The following is a 26573-nucleotide window of genomic DNA, read 5'->3' on the forward strand; positions in this document are numbered from 1 at the left end:
TGTCCAAGACCAAGATGCACTTAGGTGGAAGCTCTTTTCAGATGAACATGACTGCATGTCAAAGACATGAACACATTTAGGAATGAGAAGTAGGGCAGGAATTGACAGGCTGGCCTCTCAGTTAAGAATATCGGTTACACCTTTTTCATGCCGCCCGCAGCTCCTTTAACTTGAATTAATCTTGGAGGAAGTTATCAATTACTTCCTTTCCAGCAAAGAAGCTGGTAGAGAAATACTCTCACCGGCAGCTTCTGCAGTGTAATGAAAGTGTGACCAAGACCCCCCCCCCTGTGCTTCAGAATTAGATAACTGTTGCCGGCATCTTTGCTTAGATTTTCAGAAGCACAGTATTTAAAGAAGTTGTGATTTATGTTGGCTCCCACCTAAGCAAACATAGCTAATGAGAACATGGTTCTTGAGAAACCTGGTCAAAGCCCACACTGCAAAGGCATCAATAAATAAACGGAGCTAAGTGCATTCACTGCTGTTGTATAACCAGCAACCACTGATTCACAATGCAAAATATGAACACAGGAGATTAGGAAGGGCAAACCCTAATAAAATCTTAAATACACAATCTGCTCTTGGCAATATCTGGAACAGGACCCAAGTGATCTGAGCAGTCTCTCATGTAATAATAATGGCGTGGGTTGAACTTCAACAGAGGGTGAGAGCCTGAACAGAGACGGCTATTGTCACACAGCCCACTTGAGCTACTGGAGGGCAAGTTATTTTCCGTTCTTGTTGTATCTTCAGAACAAGGCACGAAAGCTGCTAGCTGGGTTTCATGGTGTGAAAACAGTCCTTAATGAAATATTGTGTATTTGAGACAATGCTTGTGCTAGTTGGCATCAAAGAGTACTTTGTGCCTGTTCAGCCTGTGAAAAGAAACTTCTGCTAAGTGTGCTGAAATAGGTCAAGATAAGGATCTCCTTATGCTGTGTCCTGCATTTTCATTCCAAAACAACCATAAAGTATAAAAGCCTACACTTCATGGAAGTGCTATTTGAAAACAAGCCTTGCACAGGAATGTAGAAGAAACTTTCCTCAATGGGAATAAGTTGGGCAAGTCAGGAGAGAGTAGTTCATGTTTCACTCAGTCACTTTGAGGGCTTAATTTAATTCACTGAATGCTTTACAGCCAAGGTGTCATGTGCATGCAATGTTTTGAAGCATGAACTGCCAACCTGTGGCCCAGGGGCCACACGTAGCATATATAGGCAGGGCTTATGGCAGCCGGAGGGATGCAGGTGGCGCTGTGGGTCAAACCACAGAGCCTAGGACTTGCCGATCAGAAGGTTGGCGGTTCGAATCTCTGCGGCGGGGTGAGCTCCCCTTGCTCGGTCCCAGCACCTGCCCACCTAGCAGTTCGAAAGCACGTCAAAGTACAAGTTGATAAATAGGTACCGCTCCGACGGGAAGGTAAACGGCGTTTCCGTGCGCTGCTCTGGTTCGCCAGAAGCAGCTTAGTCATGCTGGCCACATGACCCAGAAGCTGTACACCTGCTCCCTCAGCCAATAAAGCGTGATGAGCGCCACAACCCCAGAGTCGGCCATGACTGGACCTAATGGTCAGGGGTCCCTTTACCTTTACCTTTATGGCAGCAGGAGGAGGCGGACCTGTGCTCCTAGCTATGAGATACAATTGGACTTCTCCCATCTCTGTCTTTTATTGTAGCACGTGAAACCTTGCTTTCATAAGTCACCCACAGGTATTTGTTCTCCAAGTGTTCATGTCTCCTCTGCCCAGTGCATCTGCACTCTGTGGTGCATTGGTAAACTGGATTTCTATGTGTTGTGGCAGAACAGGAAGCTGGCTAGATGATCCCATGTTCTGCAACATAGAAACAAAGCTACTGTGATGCAAATTATTTCCATGAGCACAAACTGATGGGAGGCCAGCATATGCTACTGGACATGGGAAGCGCAATGTCTCACCACTTATTTCTTGTTGGTTGGAGATTGGATGCTTCCACAGTTGTGCTAATCCCTTTGAAAGGAGGATTTCTTCTGTACTAAATAAGTGGAACACAAAGGCAGCAAAGAACTCACAATGAGAAACAACATCCAGGAGAGATTCACATAGGGACAGTAAGTGGCCATTAAAAAACATTTTTTAATAATAATAATTAAAAAACCCTCCTCTAAATTAAAAATCTAATTTCATTCAGGCACCTAAGTTAACAAATGAACATCACATTTTGCATCCCAAATGTTGGTGAGAACCTTTAAATTTGTTTGCAGGAAAGACTTCTAATCTAAACATCTCCAGATTTTTTGAATATTAAGTTCAATATTTTACATCAAAGGAAAAAGGCAAACATTTTATGTTTTCCTTTTCTTCTTCTGACATATAAAATGGAGATCATGTTAGTGTACACTCTGCAATTTTTGTGTGTCAGGGTCTGGGCAGAGGAGGAGGAATGGTGGAGACCACCTCCCCATCCTAACCCTTCCAGGGAGGAGGAAGAAGAAGACAGTATAGATTTACAACAGTGGTTTGCGGGAGGTCACAGCTCAGAGGCAGATGAGGGGGGAAGTTGGGGAATCATGGGAAAGGAGGAGCAGGCAGAGCCGGAGCAGCAGCTGGCTGACACATAGAAAGCATTCCAGACCTCCCAGATCTCCCAGAAACCGGTGAACCTTAAAAGTAGGAGAACAAAGAGCTCAAAGACAGATGGCACTTAGCAGCACCCATAGAAGAGAAGATGATGATAATGACAAAGGAGAAAGTGGGAGAAAAAGAGGGTGGAGGTTCACTCAGGACACCACCATTATCCAAGAGGCTGGGTTCTATAGCCTCTCACTGTAAAGTTTGAAATAAAAAAGGACTGTAATAAACTTTTCCTTGTCTTTATACTTTCCTGGGCAACCAACTGGGAGCTGCTGACAGCATCCTGACAGTGTTGTGTGTTTTGGTTGGCATTTAACAGCATTTGGATAATTGTTTTAATTTATTATTACCTGCAGAGAGCTTTTAAGATGGGTGGAGTGCAAATCTTTTTTTAAAAAAAGTCAGATGTGACCAAACATTAAGAAAAGTAGCACAATTAGCGAGGAATTCATCGATTGCACCATTGCAGCAGCAGAGACCTCTCCCGCCCCCGCCCCCCATCAACAAGTTAATCATGAATTGCCCAGAAGTTCAAGCAGGAAGTTCAAGAGAAGACAAGAGAGGCATGCAAATTGTTGGCTTTAATCATTTGCAACACACACTGGTAATGCAAACACAAGATTTAGAGAGCAACACAACAATTCAACAACGCACCACAAGTGCAAAGGCACCACAAGAAGGGTACTAGCAAACAGTTCAAAGCACCCATGATGCTATTCCAGCAAATAAGAAAAGCCTATACAGTGGTACCTCAGGTTACATACGCTTCAGGTTACAGACTCCGCTAACCCAGAAATAGTGCTTCAGGTTAAGAACTTTGCTTCAGGATGAGAACAGAAATTGTGCTCTGACAGCGCGGCGGCAGCAGGAGGCCCCATTAGCTAAAGTGGTGCTTCAGGTTAAGAACAGTTTCAGGTTAAGAACGGACCTCCGGAACGAATTAAGTACTTAACCCGAGGTACCACTGTATAGTACAATCTCTCTCTTTGAAACTTGATTTTGATTTTACTGTAGTATTACTGCCATCTTCTTATACTGGTTTTAGGTGTTGTATTTATTGTACAGTTGTTTTTATGTGTGTTTTCCTTTGAAGAGGCACAACACATTTGTGTGTGCATCTACAAGAAGGCAGTTTCTGCACATGCTGTAAAGGGAAATGAAGGGCAGGTGGGGCTCGTCAACCTGGGAAGGTAGCCCATCAAGGAGAAGGAAAACTCTGATCCTAAACCTCTGCTGCCTTGCGGCTATACTCATTTGTGAGAAAGGCTTTGGGAGTAAACCCTGAGGAACAATCCATACGCACTGTCTTGTGGGACATCTTCAGGAGAAGAGGCGAAGGAGTAAACCTATGGAGTATCTGCAGCAGCACAACTGGACACTTTCATCTGTCCCAGCCACAACAAAACATGTCTCTACAGCCACAGCGGGCTCTGTAACTCTCCAATCATCTGACTTCATCTGCAAAGGTGCACTCCTCCATTGTCTACCAAGACAGAGGGATGCCAATCAGATTATCATTGAAAACTCCCAAGTTTTCTTCTATCTCTCACAGCTCATGAAGAGGCTGTTCTACCTGCTCTATATCAACACCCATAGTCATTCCACAGTTGTCCCCTGTCCCAACATTTTCCTCTCAATTTGATACTGGTTGGCCTGTTTAATAACTGTGTTTACAACTGCCACCCAGAACATATCAGATCACTGGATCTCCTCTTGATTTATTGTTAAATGAATGACCAATGACGCAGAGAAAAGAATCCAATAAAAAACTCCTATGCTTTTCACAATGCTATTCTGAGTTCAGACTTTCCATTTAATTCACCATGCTCACCTTTTCCTGGAAATGATGCTGAGAAAGTTTATTTGGCTTTTTAAATTACTGCTAAAACCTAAACCTAAACATTTAAGGCTGCAATCCATCACCGTGAGACAAGTCTCTTAATAACCTGGTTATCTGCCAGAGCATTTGCACCATGCTGACCTTGCCAATACCCATCTCCTTCTCCCAGTATGTCATAGCAATGCTGGTGACAGGAAGTCAGGTAAGTACTACTGCCCCACCCTGCCTCTACTGCATGTGGAGACAGTAGGCTAGCTTGGGGGTTGGGGTTGGACTGGGTCACATGGCACATGGAACTCTGTCCTCTAACATCCTGCCAGTGCTACCCATTCTCCAGCATCTGCTTCCTGAGCCAGTTATCTCCCTCAGCCTAATGTTAAAGCCAGTCCTGCTTTGTGTATGTGCCCCACAAAATATTTACTTACTCTGCTAAATTTGCATTCTGAGGTGCTTATTCAGGAAGAATTATATGTGATATTTTCATTCAGTCATCCGCTGGTAACATCTCTCCATAGTTTCTAGGGAAAATTCCTCTGTGAACATAGATGTGGACATGATCTAGATCAATGAATCAAGCAAACCTCATAAACAACCTGTCATGAACAACCATTTTTCTTCATGAAAAGTCCAGTCCACTGATATTTCAGTGACCGAGGCCAACACAATAACCCTTTAACTGAGGGAGGAGTGGTAAATTAAATACAAACGGCTTTAGAAATAGGCTGGCATGAGGTAAAAATGCCCAGCCTAAACTGAGATTGATGGACCCAACATGGGGTCACTGACTGAAGTGCAATAATGTTGCCCATATTACTTACTTTTCTATGACCTGAACATGGGACTTCATTTTTTTATTATTAGAAAAGGGAGAAACGACAGTGTAAAGATTATAAAAGATAAAACAACATATCATTGTTCAACAAAAATACATAAACTGATACCCGCATGTTCAGAGAAATGTTGTGATTGACATATGTGGCTTGCAAGGATTCTAAAGATGACTGGTAGATTTAAACAAAGGAAATAAAGCCAGGCTAGTAGAAAAAGAAAATAATAATAATAATAATAATAATAATAATAATAATAATAATAATACATTAGGAAAAGAGGTAGGCTCCAGCTTCAGGACTGAATTTCATACATACAGTAGATTGAAAACTGAGTGGGCAGGTGTTGAGGTTTCATGTATAGCAAAGTGGTCATCTGATTGTTCAGTGGAGAGAAAATGTTTGCACTATACACTGAAGGGTGAATGGAGAAGTTTCCAAATAAAGTACACAGCTACCTATGGAAGTTTGTCTTTGATTTCATTTTTCTGGTGCCTCTCTAACGGCTTGGGTTCTTATGACCAGATTTACAGCAGACTTCAGCGCCTCCCTTTCATCCCTCCCCCCCAGTTGTCTTTCATAGATTGCATTGTCATGCATTTTAGCATGGATAACTAGCAGCACGTCATCGCTGAATAATGGAGCACAAAATGTTGGGTGCAAATAAATGGCACACTGAGTTGAGTGAAAGCTTGGATCCTTGGAAAGGGGTACCTCTTTGCCCCAGGCCCTCAGCTGAGTAGATATCTGTGATTATTCTGCTTTGCTGTGCCCTGGAGATCTGTGCTCCTGTTTCATTATTCTGAAACTGGTAGGTTTTGTGGTTTAATTTTATGATTGCAATTGTACATTGCACTTACTTATGGTGATTTGGTATGCCACCCTTAGACCATTTGGTGAAAGGTGGGCTGCAACCAACCAGTGGTTATTTCAATCATTTTTTCTGGAAATACCACAGTGTGTCTTGGTTAACATTTATTTTAGGAACTGCAGTAGTAAATCAGATGAACATCGGAATGTGCATTTGAATGCACATAAAAATATGGAAACTCACCATTAAATTCTATTTGATGCACATCTCAGAGGCGCTTTTCCAGATGCCATCCTTTTCTTTCAACAGAATGCTCGTTCAGATGCACATCATGCCCATTCACTAGCTGGAGTGTGCAAAATAAATAAATAAATGTGCTTATAGAAATCATTTGAAAATAGATTCTCCCATTTTTCTCCAATAAGCTTGCTCCAGTGAACTAGTAGCGGTAATCAGAAATGAATCAGAGACAGACGAAAAATAAAACAAATTGGAAAGATTTATTTAAATCAAAGGCCAGAAATGATGAAAGTATGCAAGCAATGAGTGAAACATGAAAATGGGAAAATGTATGAATGAAGTATAAGAGATGAATTTATATAAATGAACAAATATTAGATTGTTAAATAAAAATAATGAACAGCTACCAACAAAATGGGTTTTTGAGAAATGTCCACTGCCCTGGAACTCAAAGCTGCTACATTAGTACAAATTCTATACTGCTGCCATTTTTGGAAATGCTCCTTCTCATTTGATAACGGCCAGTTAAATGTTATCAAAGTGCCAACTGACACTGAAATTATTTTCTTGCAAACCTGAGTAAATAGTACTAGAAGTATCAGTCCTCCTGCAGACCTTGTCCTATCTGGCTGATGACAGAACATAAGAGGCCCAAATGCATTTCAAATGATGAATTTTTTGTACGTTGTTCTTTCTTAGTGGAGTACAAAAAGACTTTCCCCTTGCAACGGAGAGCTGCACCGGGTAGCTTTGTTTTTAAATACGTCTAGTTTTTACACCTACTTTCTGTTCTAAGATATCATGTTTCACAATTGCTATTTGTCATGTTTGTAGGTTGTAATTTTATATGTAGTTAGGCAGCACGTTATGTACTGAACACTGAAGTTTTAAAAGACTGGGACCTGGCAATGGATTGCAACTCATTGTAAGGAAACTTGGTGATAATGTATTGTTGTGCATCACCCCAGTCTCTGAGCGGTGCAAGATTCCAGGTGTTCCTGGGTTTGTGTTTCCTTTGGGATGAGGCACAGCAGACACTGTGGTGTTTTTAGTGATGGCTTATTTACACATATATACAACCTGAGCCTGTGACATAGCTGTCAACGTTCCCCTTTCCCCCCCGGGAAATTCCCTTATCCCAGCTCCGTTTCCCGCTGCTTCCCGCTGCTATCCCAGATAGTTAGATATCCCATAGACTGTCACCAGGATCCCTTATTTTCAAATCTGAAAGTTGACAGCTGTGGCCTGTGATGGACAGGTTCACAGCCCAAGACGTCCCCCATAGCCACAGCCTTGGATTCCAGCAGAAATTAGGCATGGCTCTCTCTCTCTCTCTCTCTCTCTCTGCCTTTCCAGGCTGCAGCTTTACTTCCACCTTCTAGCTCACATGACTTAACTCTTCACTCTGGCCTTTTATCTAACTAACAGACAGTTGGTTTCCGATTGGAAATTTTTCTGGTGCTGGGCAGAGACCCAAATGTTTAAATATTTGCTAATGTGTTTTGCTATTATTATTATTATTATTATTATTATTATTATTATTATTATTAATCAATCAGCCCCATGGCTGGAACCTATCCAGGTAATTCTCTCATGCTGAAATGTATCTTTTGAACTCTTTTGATTACCTCAACGGCCTAGTTCTAGAAATTCCTGTTTTCAGTCTAGGAAATGGTGAGCAAACATTTGATGCAATGATAAAACAGGACCTTCAAGATTCTTAAAAAGTTATCTGAATTCTCTTCACTTTAAATAAGGATCATTGCAGAGCATATTCTTAACCAAAGAGGTTTAAGTAGTTCTAATTTCCGGCTGTGAGGCAGGAAGGGGGAACTCATGAACTACTAATAACCCTGTTCCCTTCTAAATGCAGATACTTACCCATTTTCACAATCCAACCTTTTGGGGAGGGATATAAAGTATATCATGTTCATGGTTATACATAGAAAAGGGATCAACCAGTTTAGTACTACTCCTAACTAAAATATTTACTTTATTTGCTTATTATACACTGGTTGTTCATTATAGACTCCCTACAAGGAGTTCTGGAGTGAACAACACACTAAAATTCCAAGGCAGAATCCCAGGAAGGTAATTAAGATTAAATCTGCTTCACTTTAAAGGGAGAGCTACTTTAATGATTGTTAGACCAGGGCAGGGGAACCTTAGGCCTTCCAGATGTCGCTACACTGCAATTCCAATAGTGCCTATTGGCCATGATGGCTGGACCTGGTGGGAATTGTAGTCCAAAAAAAAAAATCTGGAGGGCCAAAGGTTCTCCAGCCCAAGTTATCTTTCATCTTTTTAAAAAGCAGGCATAATCTGCCCTCTTTTTTTAAAAGTTCAGAAGAAGTACTTTGATCATAAATGAGAAGTTTTGCCCGACTTGAAGCTTTCTAACAATTATCTGTGTCCTTCATTCACTGGCTAAGGGCAGACATTTTTCTGTATGTCCCTCTTGTGCAGGGGTCAGCAATCTTTTTCAGCAGGGGGCTGGTCCACTGTCCCTTAGACCTTGTGGGGGCCCCAGGCTATTTTTGAGGTGGGGGGAATGAACGAATTCCTATGCCCCACAAATAACCCAGAGATGCATTTTAAATAAAAGCAAACATTCTACTCATGTAAAAACATGCTGATTCCCTGACAGTCTGCAGGCCGGATTTAGAAGGTGATTGGGCCGGATCCAACCCCCGGGCCTTAGTTTGCCTACCCATTCTCTTGTGTGACATGAGATCCTAAGCTGAAGGAAGAGGATTATGCACCATCTGAAGATGAAACTCTATTCTTAGGGGAAACAGAGGGTGAAATTTAAGATTGCACTGCTGCTAATGGATTTGCAACCTGTCTGAGACTGCTTGGAGCAGGCACTGCATATATGAACCAATGTCTCCATATGAAGAGTGGACACAAAGGTGTTGCAAGGATCCTGGCAGCTGCAGAAAGGTTGCCATGATCACTTGAATTGCAACTGGTGTGCCAGTAGCTTTCATATGGAGATGCTGCTAGAACCAATGCCTCCTCATAATCTCCATGTGGTCGTGTGGAGCCTGGTGAACATATTAAAGAACACTGTCCAGATCAGAAATGGCAAGCTGACACGCAATGGGCCAGATCCACGCCTACCTACCACCAAACAACTGTGTCACACCAAGTTTTAATCAACTTTAGTTTTTTTTTAAAAAAGAAGATTGCTCAGAGTTTCAGTAGCAAGGAAAATAATTTTGCATCCCAAAACTGGGAGATGCTCCACACTTTAATTTCACTCTTAACTGTCAGCGGTCCTTTACCTTTTATAAGTCCAGTCGTGGACGACTCTAGGGTTGCAGCGCTCATCTCGCTCTACAGACCAAGGGAGCCGGCATTTGTCCGCTTCTGCAGACAGTTTTTCCGGGTCATGTGGCCAGAATGACTAAGCCGCTGCTGGCGAACCAGAGCAGTGCACAGAAATGCCGTTTACCTTCCCATCGGAGTGGTACCTATTTATCTCCTTGCACTCTGACTTGCCAACTGCTAGGTTGGCAGGAGCAGGGACTGAACAACGGGAGCTCACCCCGTCGTGGGGGTTTGGAACCGCCGACCTTCTGATCAGCAAACCCAAGAGGCTCAGTGGTTTAGACCACAGCGCCACCCACATCACTCTTAGGAGTGGGTAAAAAAGCTCTGGACAATCGTTTCTGGAAGAAACAATGGGATATAATTTGCTTTCCATACAGGTTGCACAGAAAGGCAATGGGCCACTGCTAATCTGCCACTAGAGGGCACTCTCATAGGAAGCACACACATTCATTAGGCTCTATACACATAAATGATGTTGCCTTAATTATATAATTGTGCCCCACAATTGTGAAACACTTACTGCTGTTGACATAAGGCAGGCACCCTCAATATTTTTTTAAATATTGCTGATTAAAAAAATAAAAATAAAAAAATTCAGCAAGCCTAACCAATCAAATAATGCAGTTACTTACATTAGTATGTGTTTAGAAATAATTGCAATACTGATTTTTTATCTGTGTTTTATTGAGAATTATTTAATGTATACAGTGGTACCTCAGGTTGCAGACGCTTCAGGTAACAGACACTTCAGGTTACAGACTCCGCTAACCCAGAAATAGTACCTCGGGTTAAGAACTTTGCTTCAGGATGAGAACAGAAATCGCGCAGCAGCGGCAGCAGGAGGCAGCAGGAGGCACCATTAGCTAAAGTGGTGGTTCAGGTTAAGAACAGTTTCAGGTTAAGAACGGACCTCCAGAACGAATTAAGTTCTTAACCTGAGGTACTACTGTATTTGTTTTTTAATAGTTTTGTGGTTTTAGCTGTGTTTCATCTACAATTATGTACACCCTTGTGAGAGGTTTGGGATTGCTTCATCAATCTTTCTAAATAAATAAATAAATTAAATAGATATATGTGGCGATGCCTTTATTGTTCAACCAGAGGCAGTTGGACTGCACAGCAAAGCACACCATCCATTTCCCAGAACATTGGCTAGAAAATGGCATCACCCTGAGAATATAGAAGCTGGCTATCCCCAGTCTACATTGTTGTCCCCCATTGTGTGCAGCAATGAAATTTATTCTCTGCATTGTGTTAGCGGAGTGACTCATTCTTTGACCTTACAAAGAAGCTAAAACCCTGTGATTCCACGGTCTCTAACAATGAGGAAAAGCCCTCCTTTGCTGATAATGTGATTAAGAGGTGAGTATTCTGGGTGAGGCTGTGAGCTTCCCACTTTCTAATCACTCCTGGCTTCTGGCTGTACTGCTTTGTGCAGTGATCTGGCCTTCAGCAAACGTTTGCTGCAAAATATTCTTAATGCACTTGAAGATAAATCGCCCTGTATTTGCTCACCTTGCTACTGGGTGAGGCCCCTCTGTTTGTCGGATTCAGTTTTCTAAAGCCTCATATCAGGATATTTTGCTTTTCCATCTGATGCCCTTTATAGAGTTGCTCTATTCTCATAGCCTAACATACTCAGTTACCAAAAAATAGCAATGTGTGTGTTCATAGTTCATTACACTGATGAGTCACTTGCTCCTTTATACATTAGCAATGTTCACCGACAGAATATAGTTTAGAAAATTAGGAGATCCAAATCCTTGTCTTTGTTGAAACCAGTAGGACCCTATCTAATGTCAGCCAGTTTGCACAGCTAGATGCTTGGGTTCAAAGTGTCTGAGGCAAAGCCTACAGGGTCTTTTCCTTGTCAAATTTCAGCGCTTTTACACCCCACCAACTTCAGTGGAAGAGATTTAAACACAAGCTTAACTCCAGGACTGAGCCGAAATATTGGGCCCCACATTTGCAATGTTCTCTGCAAAACATGCCTCCTTTTTCAGCAATAATTGGAGGGGGTATGTATTGTAAAACAAGTCAGAGATGCTCTCCTACTTAGCTGAAGAACAGGATGCCCTTACTTTGATTTGGTTTTATGAGGTTGTTACCTGGCCAAATCTACATAGCATGCTGGCTCCATGATTCCTTATTGAAATGATCACATGGCCAGATATTTGATGTGGATTTGGACCCTAGCAGGTGTGCAAGTGGTGGGGGTGGGGGGATTTTAACCCTTTACCCCCATGGTGGTCCCAATGCAGATCAATACACCCCCCTTACTTTAAAAACCAATTCACACAATTGCTAGTTTGGTCCTCACATTCCAGTATAACATCTCATGTTAGTAGATCTTCTATAGGTAAAGGTAAAGGTACCCCTGCCCGTACGGGCCAGTCTTGACAGACTCTAGGGTTGTGCGCCCATCTCACTCTATAGGCCGGGAGCCAGCGCTGTCCGCAGACACTTCCGGGTCACGTGGCCAGCGTGACAAGCTGCATCTGGCGAGCCAGCGCAGCACACATGGAACGCTGTTTACCTTCCCGCTGGTAAGCGGTACCTATTTATCTACTTGCACTTAGGGGTGCTTTCTAACTGCTAGGTTGGCAGGCGCTGGGACCGAACGACGGGAGCGCACCCCGCCGCGGGGATTCGAACCACTGACCATGCGATCGGCAAGTCCTAGGCGCTGAGGTTTTACCCACAGCACCACCCGCGTCCCATTCATACTTCATGACATATAATTTCTCAGTTTCCTAGAAAGTTACTTCTTATGTTGTTTTCTGATTAATATAGCAAAAGTAGATTCATGAAGTTATACACACGCCTTGTGGGTGCTGATGGTTATCAGTGCTTATGTACCAATAAAGTACGGCATTAAGACTAGGACAGGCAGATGCAGCCAGCGGCTAATAGTTCCTGCCACCAGCTATGATCCTCACCCCCAGGCTGTACACCCCGCCCCTTGTAAAAGACAATTGCAGCAAAAATTTGCATCCCCTGGGGAAAACCTCCTGCTGTAGAATTATTGTGGGAAGGATGTGACATTCAATTTATTTGCTTATTTATTTTAATGATGTTAAAGACACAGCTCTTCATTACATAACCAGAAGACTATGGACATGATTCAGTTGCTGTTAAGTGACTCTGAACCCCATTACTCAATGGGAATGTTAAACACGTGTTTCAGTTTCTCCTGTTGAAAGCTATGGAAGTCAATGGTACTTACATTTGCTTCTATTTCTCAGCTAACAACAGTCTCAAATACTGCTGCATATCTTTTATAATACTTTCGATGTGTGAAGTGTATTGTCCATCACAATAGCCCCGCATAGTATGTCACCAATATTCACAGTGTGAGGGTGGCTATGGAAAATGAAGCTACAAGGTGGTGATCCGCAAAGACAGTTCCAACGTCTCTCTGGAGGACTCTCCTTTCTTCCAACAAATAAACTGAAACTGAATTGCCAGAAAAGGGGTAGGATGAGGCTACATTCCCCTCATTCAGCCTCTGACCTGCTCATTTTACAGAAGTGGAAACCAAGATTGAATGGGTGATTTGGCCAGGGTCACACATTGAGTCAACAGTGGTGGGGCTGAGCTGTAACCTTCCACACCCAAGGACAGTTAACAATCAATGGGACCACATGTACTCCTCTGTCATAATGGGTTACTGACACTACAGTACAATAAAACAACTAAGGACACACAGGTACACGCTGCCTGCTTAATTTTTTGTTTTGTTTTTGATGCAAACTTCCCCATCCATCATCCTTTATATTATAACCTCTAGGTTGGTCTTAGACAGTGCCCCAGACTTTTCTGTCTTCTGAAACTTTCCCCCCATGGCGCTCAACTTCTGCCCCTTTTTAATTTGTGTTATGTTACTGTGTTTGATGGAAAATCCTCACTGACGGCCTCTTAATGAATTCAGGGAGGGTGACTTCAGATGGTCAGTATTTCACAGGAGGTATTCTTGCACATACTGGAACTTTCCATTTGCCCAGTTAAACTGCATTAAAGTTTCTGTTGCCCTCACCTAGCACCACAAATCTACTTTGGAAAAGAATCAGACTTCCTGAAGTTTGGAAAGTGTCATGGAAATAAACAGAAAACAATGGGATGCACAAAGGAAGCTAGTAAGGTGCAATTAGTTGTTAGAGTGTTGGACTAGGACCTGGGAGACCAACGTTTGAATTCCTGCTCAGCCAGAAAACTCACTGGGTGACCTTGGGCCAGTCACAGCCTCTCAGCCTAACCTATCTTACAGGAGATGGTGGACTCTCAACCCCAATGAGATTTCCACTATATGGTGGCTTATTTTCAGTTACAAACAACAAAAACTTTTAAAGTAAAGAATGTCCTGAAAATGTTGTAAACCAGGCACAGGCAACCTCGGCCCTCCAGATGTTTTGGGACTACAACTCCCATTATCCCTAGCTAACAGGACCAGTGGTCATGGATGATGGGAGTTGTATCCCCCAAAACATCTGGAGGGCCGAGTTTGCCTATGCCTGTTGTAAACAGTCTAGAAAAAAACTTTGTTACAGCTGAGAACTAATGATACCTAACATTCACTAAAATTAATGTTTTGTGAGATGTTTTTCTTACCTCATTAAGAAACCTGCAAGAAAGCTGTCCTTGGTGGTTTGTGGCAACCTACTGACAGCTAAAAAACTTTCTTGACCATTCCCAGACCATTCATCTATTTAAAAATGATGATGCATTTTACTACCCTTATTTCCTACTATTGACTAGGGTAGTAAACACAACCCAATAGCAAAATTCAATGCATTTCTAGGACATTTAAGGCTACAAGTGATTTTTTTGTTTCCATAAGAAAAATAGCAAGTGGCAGCTGATTGAAATTTGGGAGCATTGTGAGGGACAATTTGTAACAATACCCAAGAAGGACTACCCTGTACACAAAATTATGTGTGAATTTTGCAATGAAAAGTGTGTCAGTGGGAAGCTTTGAACTCCACAAATTTCATGAAGATTGAGGGTGATTTTTATTGTGAGCGTGCAGTCTTGTGTTTTTAATTTAAGAAATATAAACACAACTATCATCACTGATCAAATGTTTACAATGCCACTTTACTCTTTTGCTCTCACAGCATACAAGCAGTGCCAATTTTTGAACAAACATTGACAATGAACTGCTTCAATGAAGTTCTCCCTCATTAACTTCACCAAATTTGCCTTCGTTGGTCTCAGAGGACAGGAACCAAAGAGGCTCAAGCAAAGAGCTTGAGAATTTTGCCAGAATTATGCCAGAATTTGTTTGACTTCTTCCTGTGCACAGTCAGCTCACATACCACATTGCAAGCTAGTTTTGGGGGAAACCCAGCAACTCTCAGTTTTGAATTTCCACTTAGCCAAAGCCACCCTTGGTTCACAGCTCTTTGAACCCTGACTTGTATTTCAAAATTTGATTTCTCCTTTTGGTAATATTTCTGAGAGCCCTAGATTATTTTTTAAACAGCATGCCACAATGAGAAATATTTAACAAAATTGACTAGATATAATGCACTTCTGATGTGTGCATGCTTTTTTAACTACAAAACTACATTTCTATTCCCCCTGCAGTCCGTTACAAACCTGCTCAATGTACATCACTATATGAGACCTATTCAAACAAAATAAAATTACAAGGGAATAATACTTTTCAAAGTCTAGATTCATTAGGTAATGGTTCCCCATTTCCCCCAAGTCATAACTCAAGGTTTGGTTTTGCAAAACAAGAGAAAATCTATAAGACCTTTAATGGCTTGGTTCCTTCATGCTTTGCAAAATACACACAAAGTTTCAGGTGCCATAAATTATTTTCCCCTTAGCAGTTTTAAAAAGTAAGTTGTTGCATTTACAAGTGCAATGATAAAACAGGGAGGGGGGGTTAGTCTTTAAATGCCTGCTTATAGGCAAAGTGATTAGTGGTCCCAAGTATAGAATAAATTGTAATTCTGGATTAATTGGCAATAGATGGTTTCCCTGTGACCAATGATAATAGATCCATTAAAATGTAGGATGGTCAAAATTAATCACTTTTTAAAAGAAATCAATTCTGTGCCAAGAAGGCCTAATTATGTCAGTGGGAATATGTCAAATGCTAGAAGCTTCCCTGTAAACTGCCCTTCCCAATTTGGATAGGACTTTCTCTACCAATCTCTACTCTGCATTACTTACCAGACGAGGAGGGGCATGTGCTCTAGAGAAGCATTGGAGACTCCTGTGCATGTCTGGCTCATCCAAACATAATGAAAGCTGCAGTGCTCAAAATGCCCAGATGCCCTGGATATGTCAGGCATGCACAAGTGACTTTGGGGGTTCTCTGCAGCTTGAGCCCATGGCTTCCTGGACAGGACCCTCTCTGCTCCTCTCTACGGGTGGTTTATGTAATGCAAAGTGCAGCCAAGTAGCAGAGAGGTCCCATCCAGGTCAAGAGCCCTAGCATGTTTCAACTGATATCATAAAATTCTGTGTTCATATAACTTGTCTTCAGCTACCAAGAAAGATTCGTGGGAGATATAAGAAGTGTGCATTGAACAGGCTTTCCATGTGATTAAACAAGAATCCCCTCCTCTCATGAGTCAGAAATGTTGTTTTAAGGACTTAAGCTGTGGATTTAAGGCTGTGTGGAGATAAACCTTCGAACCAAAGCACGTTTTAAGAAGAGCGTGGAATGTGTAAGAGCTTGGGAATGGCGCAGTTAAAAATGCCGTCGCCATATTGGGAAGTTCTGTCAGAGGTCTTGAGTCTGGGAGGAGAAAGAGAGAAATAGAGCTGTTTATATATTGTGGGTTAAACTTCTCAGTGGGACTTAAGAGCGACAGTTTTACGAGACTATGATGGAAAGAGTGATGTTATCTATGAAGGAGACGATATATGGAAACCATCTCAATTTGAGGATTGGAAGAACGGAAAATTCACACAGGACTATTATTACTATTGGTGTTTATCGGCTTAAGGAGACTATCAGAAGAGATCATAAAGAAAAAAGAGAAAATATATGAACAAGATGTGATGTGGAAACAGCAAGATAAGATGGGATAGAACTATGAACTTTGTTTGGACTGATTTGGACTGATTGGGACATTAACGCAGCAGCAAGAAGATGATCAGAATCCCCCTTCGGATCTTGAAATATGGGTCCCCTCAACAAAATTTAAAATTCGGCTTTGTAATTCGGAATTTATGTGATATGATTTAATTTGATGTGATTGGCTAGTTAATAAAAATTATTTTTTTAAAAAAAATGAACAGGCTTTCCATTCCAAACAATAGATTTGAGTATTGCAGTGTGCATACACCCAGAACGGGGATTTGCAGAACCTAGACTCATGACCATGACTTTTGACTACAAACTTCGTATGAATACTCAGCAACACATTTCTAGGCTCTTTCTGTGCATTTTCCCAAATACACAAAGTTCAAAATGAAAGAAGCTCTGGCCTTAAATTGACTCATCTTGGTATTCTTAGCACTTTTGTTTGCAGATCAGATTATATTTCAAATAGATGTGACAGACAGACGTATTTCTCTCTCTTTCTGATCATTTATGACTCATGCAAATGTGGATTGTTTCCTTGTGTTGTAACATCAGTTAGTTATTAATATCAGTTATGAAAGACCACCTCCTTTCCTTTTTTGCTGAATGTAATAGAAGGAAATTCCCCTTGATGTCTGACGTCAGAATGGTGTTTTTACTAAGTTGTGCCCGTGTGAAGCCGTGAGTACTAACAACAATATTAAACAAGGATATGATGCAGCCTACAATACACATGGGCATATCCTGGAATTTTTGGCACCAATGTTCATTTATCTTCATTCATCTCTAGCTGGGGTTCTCTGTCGTACGATTCTTGCCAGATAAAGTGAGAGTCAGAACTGTGATGAGACTTCCTTCTAGGTGCAGACTAAACAAATGGTGGTGGTGGAAAGAATGTCAGAGATTCAGACAAGTGAATATATATTGGCAACCCCCCAAGTGACTGCCCACTGAAGCATTTGAGGCTACTGGTAGACTGACCGTGGGAATTCTGTGGAAATGCTCATTGTTGGTTTCACCAGAGGAGGGGGATGGAATGGCCATCACTCATAAGACTCCTTGAAAAATGGCAGTTGTCATTTCACAAATTGCAAGAGGAGCACATGTACAGTTAACACACAGTGCTCCAGTTCACTGGTGCCTCCAATGATACCCCACTTCAATCCACAGTGCCCAGTTATCAAAACAGTTCTATAACAGTTCAAACCTTCCAGCAGCATAGTCCCTAGGGACACCTGGGTTGTTGTTGTTTTTTGGGAGGTGCTCTTTTTTCTTTTTCATTTTTGGGTGAAAGACTGCAGTTCCTTAAGCATTACCTCCCTGGAGAGAACATTCCACAAGCAGGTGGACATCACAGGAAAGGTCCATTTTTGTGTTGCCACCTTCTGGACCTCTCATGGAGGAGGCAGATGAAAAGGGCCTCAGATGATGATTGCAGGATCCGGGTCAGTTCATATGGAGAGGAAGTCCTTGAAATCTTGTGGTTCTCAGCCATTTAAGGCTTTATAGGTCAAACCCAGCACTTTGAGTCATCTAGGAGAGTGCAATTGTGATTTGCCACAACAGCTTGAAGAGCTGTTTAAGCTTAGAGTGGGGGAGGAAAGGAAATCCCAGCAACAAAAATTGGTGGTGGTGCAGGTGCTTTCCCAGCTACTTTGCCCAGGATGCCTCACTCTAATATTGGATCAAATCTGTGTGCATATATCTTAATGACAGGGTGAATGTACTTCTCTCAATTTGTTCGCTTAGGGCTTGTGAACCCTTTCATCTGTGTTTAATATGGCTTTGAGAGCTGTATGTTAGTACAAATATATATTTAGGGTAATCTTTGATAAGTCTCAAAACCAGAAGCCCAGGTGGTCATGTTGTATATATCGATAAGCTGAATAGTCACTGTTCCTTACAAAGAAGAGTTGTGCTGAGCCATTAGTAACTTGTGAACACACATGAGATAACACCAATAGATATTGCTATTTTCCTGATTACCATTTGCCAGAATGCAGCAGAGAACCAATTTGTGTGGGTAGTAGTGGTAGCTACTCCCTTTCACTCTGCAGTGGGGCTTTTGGGGGCGGGGATGAGGTACAAAATTGGCCATTTCTGCCTACAGCAACTGGTTGATAAATCTTGGCGAGCTAACAGTATAGATTCTAAGCATTTGGCAAATAGTAAGTTAATTTAAATGCTTTCAGATGAATTATCAGGAAACCTATGTATTACCGGTAAGTGTTTACCCTGCAATCATAGTGTGTTGACTTTTCCCATGTTTCTACAGAGAAAGGAAGTTCTGGATTGATAAGTGCAGCCTTGGTCTTTGTCTCCAGTGCAGAAAACCCAAAGATGCCAATAGGATGTAATGATGTTACTGTTTCAAAGGTTTAGTGTTTAATGATTGATGATAAGCAACAGATTTCACTTTCAGTCTACTGTCATTTGAGAGTCAGTGTGGTGTAGTTGCTAGAGCAGCTTTCCCCTACCTAGCACCTTCCAGATACCTTGAACTACAGCTCCTATCAGCATGCCCATGCTGGCTAGGGGTGATGGGAATTGTAGTCCAAACCATCTGTAGAGCACTAAGTTGCCAAAGGTTGCACCAGGGTAGAGAGTGGCCAAAATACAAATCCCAATTCAGTCATGAAGCTCACTGGGTGATATGGGATCAACATCTCAGCTTAACCTACATATTTGAGTTTCTCAGCCTATCCTACATCACACAATTGTTTTGAGGATAAAAAAGGAGGAGTGAGCCATCTATGTCACCCTGACTTCCTTGGAAGAAGTACAGATTGTGTGTGTGTGTGTGTGTGTGTGTGTGTGTGTGTTTTACAGGTTTTTTTGTGGGAGGCAGTAGGCTGTACGCTAAGACCCTTCTAACCCCTGGATCCAGACAGTGTTAAAATATAAGCCTGGTTGGCTTCCTGATGAGGGGATCACCTGGGTGACAGGCCATTAAATCCAAGGGTGTGGCTATGGGAGAAACAAGAACATCTTGGGGCGTTGATGCTGTGACCCCTCCATTGTAGGCTGAGGTTATATATGTGTGTAAATAAACCATATATACAACACACATTCTCTGCTGTGCCTTATTCCAAAGGAAACACAAACCCTGGGTAAGCACCCACAATCCCTGCAATCTCACGCCACTCAGAGATTAGGGTTGTGTGTGTGTGTCCATCCAATCTCTCTGCTGGACAAACAGCAGAAGGTAACTATGGCTACCAGGTTTCTGTGTTCCATAACTCCATACCACTATGGGACAATATTTCTCTTATTCATTAGGCATGTTTGTGCTGTTTGTACCCCTTGTATGAAACAAGATCTTCTTAATTATATAGTTGTAGACAAGTGGGTAGAATTTTAGTGTGTGTATATACTTTACAGATGATATTTTTTTTATTGAATCCCTTTTCCTGATATCACATGTCATATTAAAGCTGGGGAGATCTGGGATCAAACTTTTACTGAAAAGGTTGCAACCACATAGTTTGACTCACAATCTGAGTAATCGTTGAACCACTCGCAAGTCTCGTTCAACAATGAGCAAGCCCAATTAAGTATTCAACTCATATTGACTTCAAGCAGGAGGAAATGGCCATGGGAATTTACCCCAGGAAGGCTGAAACTTCGTAACCAGAGGAGTTGCAACTTCAAATGCAAGAACTGTTGTGGATGATGGGGGTGATTAAAAAAATCAATCCTCCTGTCAGACTGGGAATATCCCCTCACTCACCCAGTTAAGGATATTCTACCATTCTTCAGCAGAATTCCTTTTCTTTCAGCAAAGTAAGCAGCTCACGTACATGTCAAACAAAACTTTAATAATAAAGAAAATTGTAACCATAGGTGCAAACGATAGGGGGCCCTGGGGACCTGGACACCCACAATTATTATTTTTTTGTGGATGCTCAGCACCCACAGTGCAGGCTCCAACACAACTTCCAGTTTCCACCAAAAGCTGTGTCGGAGGTCCTGCCAGGCCTCAGAAGTACCGCTGTATGATGTTGATGTAACTTGACGTAATGATGTCACAACGTCATGACATCATGTTATGTCGTAAGTGCCATTGGGCACCTATAACCTGGGGCACAAGTTGGCACAAGTTGGCACCCCTGATTGTAACAGAGGTAGAGCTGATTGTAAAGAGAGGTAGAGCTGGGTATCATCCGCATACTGATGAACACCCAGCCCAAACCCCCTGATGATCTCTCCCAGCGGCTGCATGTAGATGTTGAAAAGCATGGGGGAGAGGACAGAACCCTGAGGCACCCCACAAGTGAGAGCCCAGGGGTCTGAACACTCATCCCCCACCACCACTTTCTGAACACGGCCCAGGAGGAAGGAGCGGAACCACTGTATGACAGTGCCCCCAGCTCCCAGCCCCTCAAGACGGTCCAGAAGGATGTTATGGTCGATGGTATCAAACGCCGCTGAGAGATCCAGCAGAACTAGCAAACAGCTCTCACCTTTGTCCCTAGCCCGCCGGAGATCATCAACCAGTGCGACCAAGGCAGTTTCAGTCCCATGATGAGCCCTGAATCCCGAATGGAAGGGATCCAAATGGTCTGCTTCTTCCAGGCATGCCTGGAGTTGCTCAGCAACCACTCGCTCAATCACCTTGCCCAAGAATGGAAAATTTGAGACTGGGTGATAGTTGGCCATATTGGCAGCATCTAAAGATGTTTTTTTAATAAGCGGTTTGATAACCGCCTCTTTCAGCGGGTCTGGGAAGGCTCCCTCACAGAGAGAAGCATTCACCACCCTCGAAGCCCATCACCCAGCCCTTCCTGGCTAGCTTTTATAAGCTAGGATGGGCAAGGATCAAGGAGACAGGTGGTTGGTTTCACTCGTCCAAGCAGCCTGTCCACATCCTCAGAGGTAACAGATTGGAATTGATCCCATGCAACTTTACTAGACAGGACTCTAGCACTCTCCTGCCCCGGCCCTGCTCCCATGGTGGAGTCTACCTCTTCCTGAATCTGAGTGACTTTACCTGCAAAAACTTTTGCAAAATCATTGCAGGAGATCATGTGGCCCGTACTTGGCCCCGATGTAGCAGGTGGTTCCGCTAAATTGCGAACCACCTGAAAAAGGAAATACAAAGAACTAGAAAGAATAGACTGTACTGCAGTTGCACTATCTTATCCAGCAAAGAATAGTTTGTTAGACATAATCAGCTGGCAAAAATGCAAAGATAAACCAGAAACAGTAGAATAGCTGCCCTATCTCATTCAATGTTGAATATATTGTCAGACATTATCCAGAGTGCCAAAAAAGCCAACGGCAAACCAGAAACAATAGAGTGTATAATAATGGCCCTATCTAATCCACCACAGAATATCTAGCTAAACATAGGTTGCCAAAATCATTCACCACTAACGAAGCAGGCAGTGCCAACCAATCAATAAAGAACCACCCCTTATTAAAACCCCTTATGGCAACTTTAAGGATGGGGCAAATTGAGCAATGACCTGGCGCCCCACATTTTAGAGGGCCGAGTCTTGAACTAAAGTCTGCTTGTTGCTTTTAAAGTCAGTCATTCTCAGACTGCCTTATCTTTAACTGAGTAGGATTGCAAGCAAACAAGCCCTTCCCTACAAAAACGGATAGAAGTCCTTTCCCCATTTAAGACAGGTCTATCCACACCAACTTCCTTGGTCGGGAGCTGTCCTTATGCCTTTTTTCCTGTACATGATAGCAATTTTTTAGGATTTTATATTGTTGTTTTGCTATTTCTGTTTACATAGGAGAGGTAATGGCTTGTTTCAGTTTTGTTTATGACTTGCATTTGTGTATTTACAGTGTGTTGAATATTAATACATTAGTCTCTATTCCAGTTGTAATAAAAATTGACCACGAGGAATGTACTACGATACATTTATCTGCTTTCATTGCAACTTTGGGTATATAATCATTCTGCTGTGGTCTATAACCAATCACATTAAATGCTGTTCTATTCATGTAAAGAATAAAGGGAAAATTTATGTCCAAGTTGCTTTCAGACCTTTAAGGGGCTCAGGGGCCTTCAACCCCTAGGGCCAATACTGCGCACGGAAACACTGTTTACCTTTCCACCAGAGCAGTATCTATTTATCTGCTTGCACTTTTTGGCGTGCTTTCGAACTGCTAGGTTGGCAGGAGCTGGGAGCTCATCCCATCGCGGGGATTAGAACCACCGACCTTCTGATCTGCAAGCCGAAGAGGCTCAGTGGTTTAGACCACAGCACTACCCGTGTCCCTTGCTGCAAACTAGAAGGCACCTTTACTCAGAAGTTACTCAGAAGTAGTACTCATTAAACTCAATGGGCTGTGTGATCTTGCAAGGGTGCTTGCAGCCACATGATGGAATCCTACACATGTTTACATCAATCACTGGGGCTCACTCTCAGGCAAGTCTTTAGACTTTCTTTTTAGATGATGCAATGCACATGTATTTTGTAGATCGTATCATTTTAGAAGAAGAAGAGAAGAGTTTGGATTTGATATCCTGCCTTTCACTCCCTTTAAGGAGTCTCAAAGCAGCTAACATTCTGCTTTCCCTTCCTCCCCCACAACAAACACTCTGTGAGGTGAGTGCAGCTGAGAGACTTCAAAGAAGTGTGACTGGCCCAAGGTCACCCAGCAGCTGCATTTGGAGGAGCAGAGACGCGAACCCGGTTCCCCAGATTACGAGACTACCACTCTTAACCACTACCCCACACTGGCTCTTCATCCCTGTGTTGTATCTCCAGATGGGGCAGGGAAAAACTCCTGCCTGAAAGCATGGAGTGTGGCTGCCAGTCAGTGTAGAGTAGACAAAGCTGAGTTAGCTGAACCAAAGGCCCAACTCACTCTAAGGCAGCTTCCTGTGTTCCTATATGTGTGGGAGAAGGCCATCATTTTAAACATTTGTCATATTTTTTTTAAAAAAAATACTTAAGTAATCAAAAGTGTTTTCTTTTGGTTTGCTGACTAATCAGTTAAAATTACAAATCTACAAGAATCTACAAATCTCTTGCTTTCACCCCACAACCAAAAAAGTAAAAGAGCATGTAAGTCCATCCCATCAACCAGAAATGTAGGCAAAAAAATAGAATCATCTGAGGAGCACAAATAAGTTCTCTAAGAAATAAGATCAGTCAGTAATAGTTGTTCTTCCGGTCATTTCTGAAGAAATATTTGAACTGTCATCCTGGATTAAACTGGACAAAACTGCAAAGGCAGTCACAGTTCACGTTGACATAAATCATCATGTACATTCAGGCAGTGGTATATCTTTCAGAAAACCTGCTGAGCTACTTTTAATGCCTCCAGCTATGTCTGGTTGTTATTATATCTTACCTATGATTGACTTCAGAGCCATGACCTAGGCCCATGAATCTTGTTTTCTTGTTTAAAAGCAGTGGGACTCAAGTAGAAATTAACAGTATGTAAACTACAGAAAAAATACTACTTGTGGAAAAATACAGTGCTACATTTCCAAGGCAAAAGAATTAGCAGCAGTTTCTGATATCTGCAACCACAGCCTTAGCTTCATGAACAATCTTAAGCCATTCACTCTATAAGGACTCCCCGCCCCCCCTGTCCTGTCCTGTCCTCTCCTCTGCTCTTTGAGATGTGCTAGCAGGGAGAGTCAGTAGTCTTGCCTCTTGGTAGAGAGGTAGACTGAAAGGAAAGCCTCTCCCAGACCTTCATTTCTAGGATGCCTGACATTATTCATGGAGAAGGCAATCCAAATGCAGGGCTGGCCCAAAACATTTTGGTGACTGAGGCGAACCACAAAATGGTTCCCCACTTTCTGCCAGGGAAGAAGGGGTGAGTGAAGACCTACATCAGGAACATGGGGGGGGGAATAAAGATCTACATTGGGATCTTCTGTCCCTGTGGATCCTGCTACCTGAGGTGGTCACCTCACCTTGCCTCACGGGTGGGCCAGGACCTTAGGGTGGTATCATGACCTCATGGCCTACTCCCCTTTTTGGGGAGTGAAGCAATAACACTTGCAATTAATTACCTGAACCAGTGTGTGTGTGAAGGTGGGGAAGAGACAGAAAGTTCTGTCTCCTCACTGATTCCTTCTCTTTTAGGTACTACTTGTTGGTGAAGTAATTACGTCCTGTCAGACTTTTTCTTCACTCCCGCAGCTTCTCAAAGTTTAATTAGCTACAGCTAGTCAGTATGAGTTAGCATGTGTTAGTGTGAACATCTTGGCCCCATACAGGCCACAGTAAACCCTGCACTCAGAATGCCTTTGTTTACATTGAGTAATAAACCTTAACTTTATTCTTACAACCAACAGTCTTACCAGTCTTTTTATTTCCGTATTCAATTACAATATATTTACCACATTTCAGCACCCTTCCTTAGAGATTCTAGTGTAAACCCCTTGAAACTCACATATTGGTCAAACACTTAAGAAAGCAGGTCAGGAGCCAAAGAACAAAGGAGCTTATCAATTGTTAACTGGAACTGGAGATGAAAAGAGGGACTTGCCCTGAGAGGTGGCCTGGGAAATCCCCACTGCGTCAGAAGCTTCAGTGTAGGAGAATCTCATTCTGCCAGGACTTCTCCAATCTGAGGAAGTGGCATTGCAACACCCGGAACCTCTGCAGGGGTCAGCAAACTTTTTCAGCAGGGGGCCGGTCCACTGTCCCTCAGACCTTGTGGGAAGCCGGACTACATTTTGAAAAAAAATAATGAACAAATTCCTATGCCCCACAAATAACCCAGAGATGCATTTTAAATAAAAGCACACATTCTACTCATGTAAAAACACGCTGATTCCCAGACCGTCCACAAGCCAGATTTAGGAGGTGATTGGGCCACATCCAGCCCACGGGCCTTAGTTTGCCTACCCATGTGCTAGTGGAACCATGGTCTCCTTCTGCCCCCCAACACATACACTTTAAAATAAAATGGTTGAAGATTCAGGACAAACCAAAGGAAGTGATTATAGATTTTGCTAGCATAAGACATGGTGATGGGTGCCAGTTTAGTCAGTGTTAAAATGAAATTAGGCAAATGCACAGAAGAAAAGCTGTCAGTGGCTACTAGTCATGATAGCTATGGGCTACCTCCAAATTGGAGGTAGCATGCCTCTTAATTTCAATAGCTGGAGAGCTACAATAGGAGAAGGGTAGAGCCTCACATTTTGCTTGTGGATTTCCCAGAGTCATCTGGATCATCATTGTGGGAAACAGGATGTTGAACAGTTGATCTGAAAGCACAGGGCTCTGTGTATGTGTAGGTGGCATAGAGGACTTTTTATGATGCATACTCTGCAATAGATTCAGGAACAGAAATACAACTGGTTAAACTGAATATAATGGACCTATGGAGAATGAGCTTTTCTCTTGGCTGGCTAGACAAAAAGCAGTTAAAGCATGGTGAACAGCTATTTGAAATGCAAAGACGACTGCTGTTGACTCATTCACACATCAAGATTAGCCGTCTACACTAGCCTTGTTAGTGCCTTATCTCTTTCTCAGTATAACTTTGTTCTGGGTTTGGGACATTCCAAGAAAATGTGGCTGTTTAAGATCTTCTTGATATCTTTTGAAATTATACTGGTAAGCAGGAAGCTAGAGCCTCAGTTAGGTGTTGGGGGTTGAAATGTGTGTGGGCTGAAAACGGGATGGGACAGGGGCCCCAGGCATGCCGTCTCATATTTAGCATAAAATCCTATACAGAGTTACTAAGTTCAACGGAACCTGCTTGGAAACCTCCTTGCAATCAGAAGCCCTAATTAGTTGGGGTGTCTGGTTGAAGGGAAGTTTCTAAGCATATTCAGCAGAACATGCTTAGAAACCCTGTGCAGACCTTTCTGCTCAACACATGGAGGTCTAAAAATATGTGGTGCTCATAGCCATAAGGTTTTGACATTT

General features: G+C 42.5%; 2 long non-coding RNA genes across 2 annotated transcripts; one reads left to right on the forward strand and one right to left on the reverse strand.

Moving 5' to 3' along the window:
• Positions 1 to 1888: 1888 nt before the first annotated feature.
• On the reverse strand, positions 1889 to 25919 carry LOC309532105. The gene is made up of 3 exons (XR_014219598.1): positions 25838 to 25919; positions 6336 to 6438; positions 1889 to 2015 (listed from the first exon to the last, which is right to left on the reverse strand). It is a non-coding gene; the product is annotated as an uncharacterized lncRNA (long non-coding RNA).
• On the forward strand, positions 18015 to 19778 carry LOC309520047. Its single transcript, XR_014214133.1, has 2 exons — positions 18015 to 18158; positions 18989 to 19778. It is a non-coding gene; the product is annotated as an uncharacterized lncRNA (long non-coding RNA).
• Positions 25920 to 26573: the final 654 nt, after the last annotated feature.

This window comes from Podarcis vaucheri (genome assembly GCF_965113315.1).
Source record: "Podarcis vaucheri genome assembly, chromosome: 1".
Lineage (NCBI taxonomy): Eukaryota > Metazoa > Chordata > Lepidosauria > Squamata > Lacertidae > Podarcis > Podarcis vaucheri.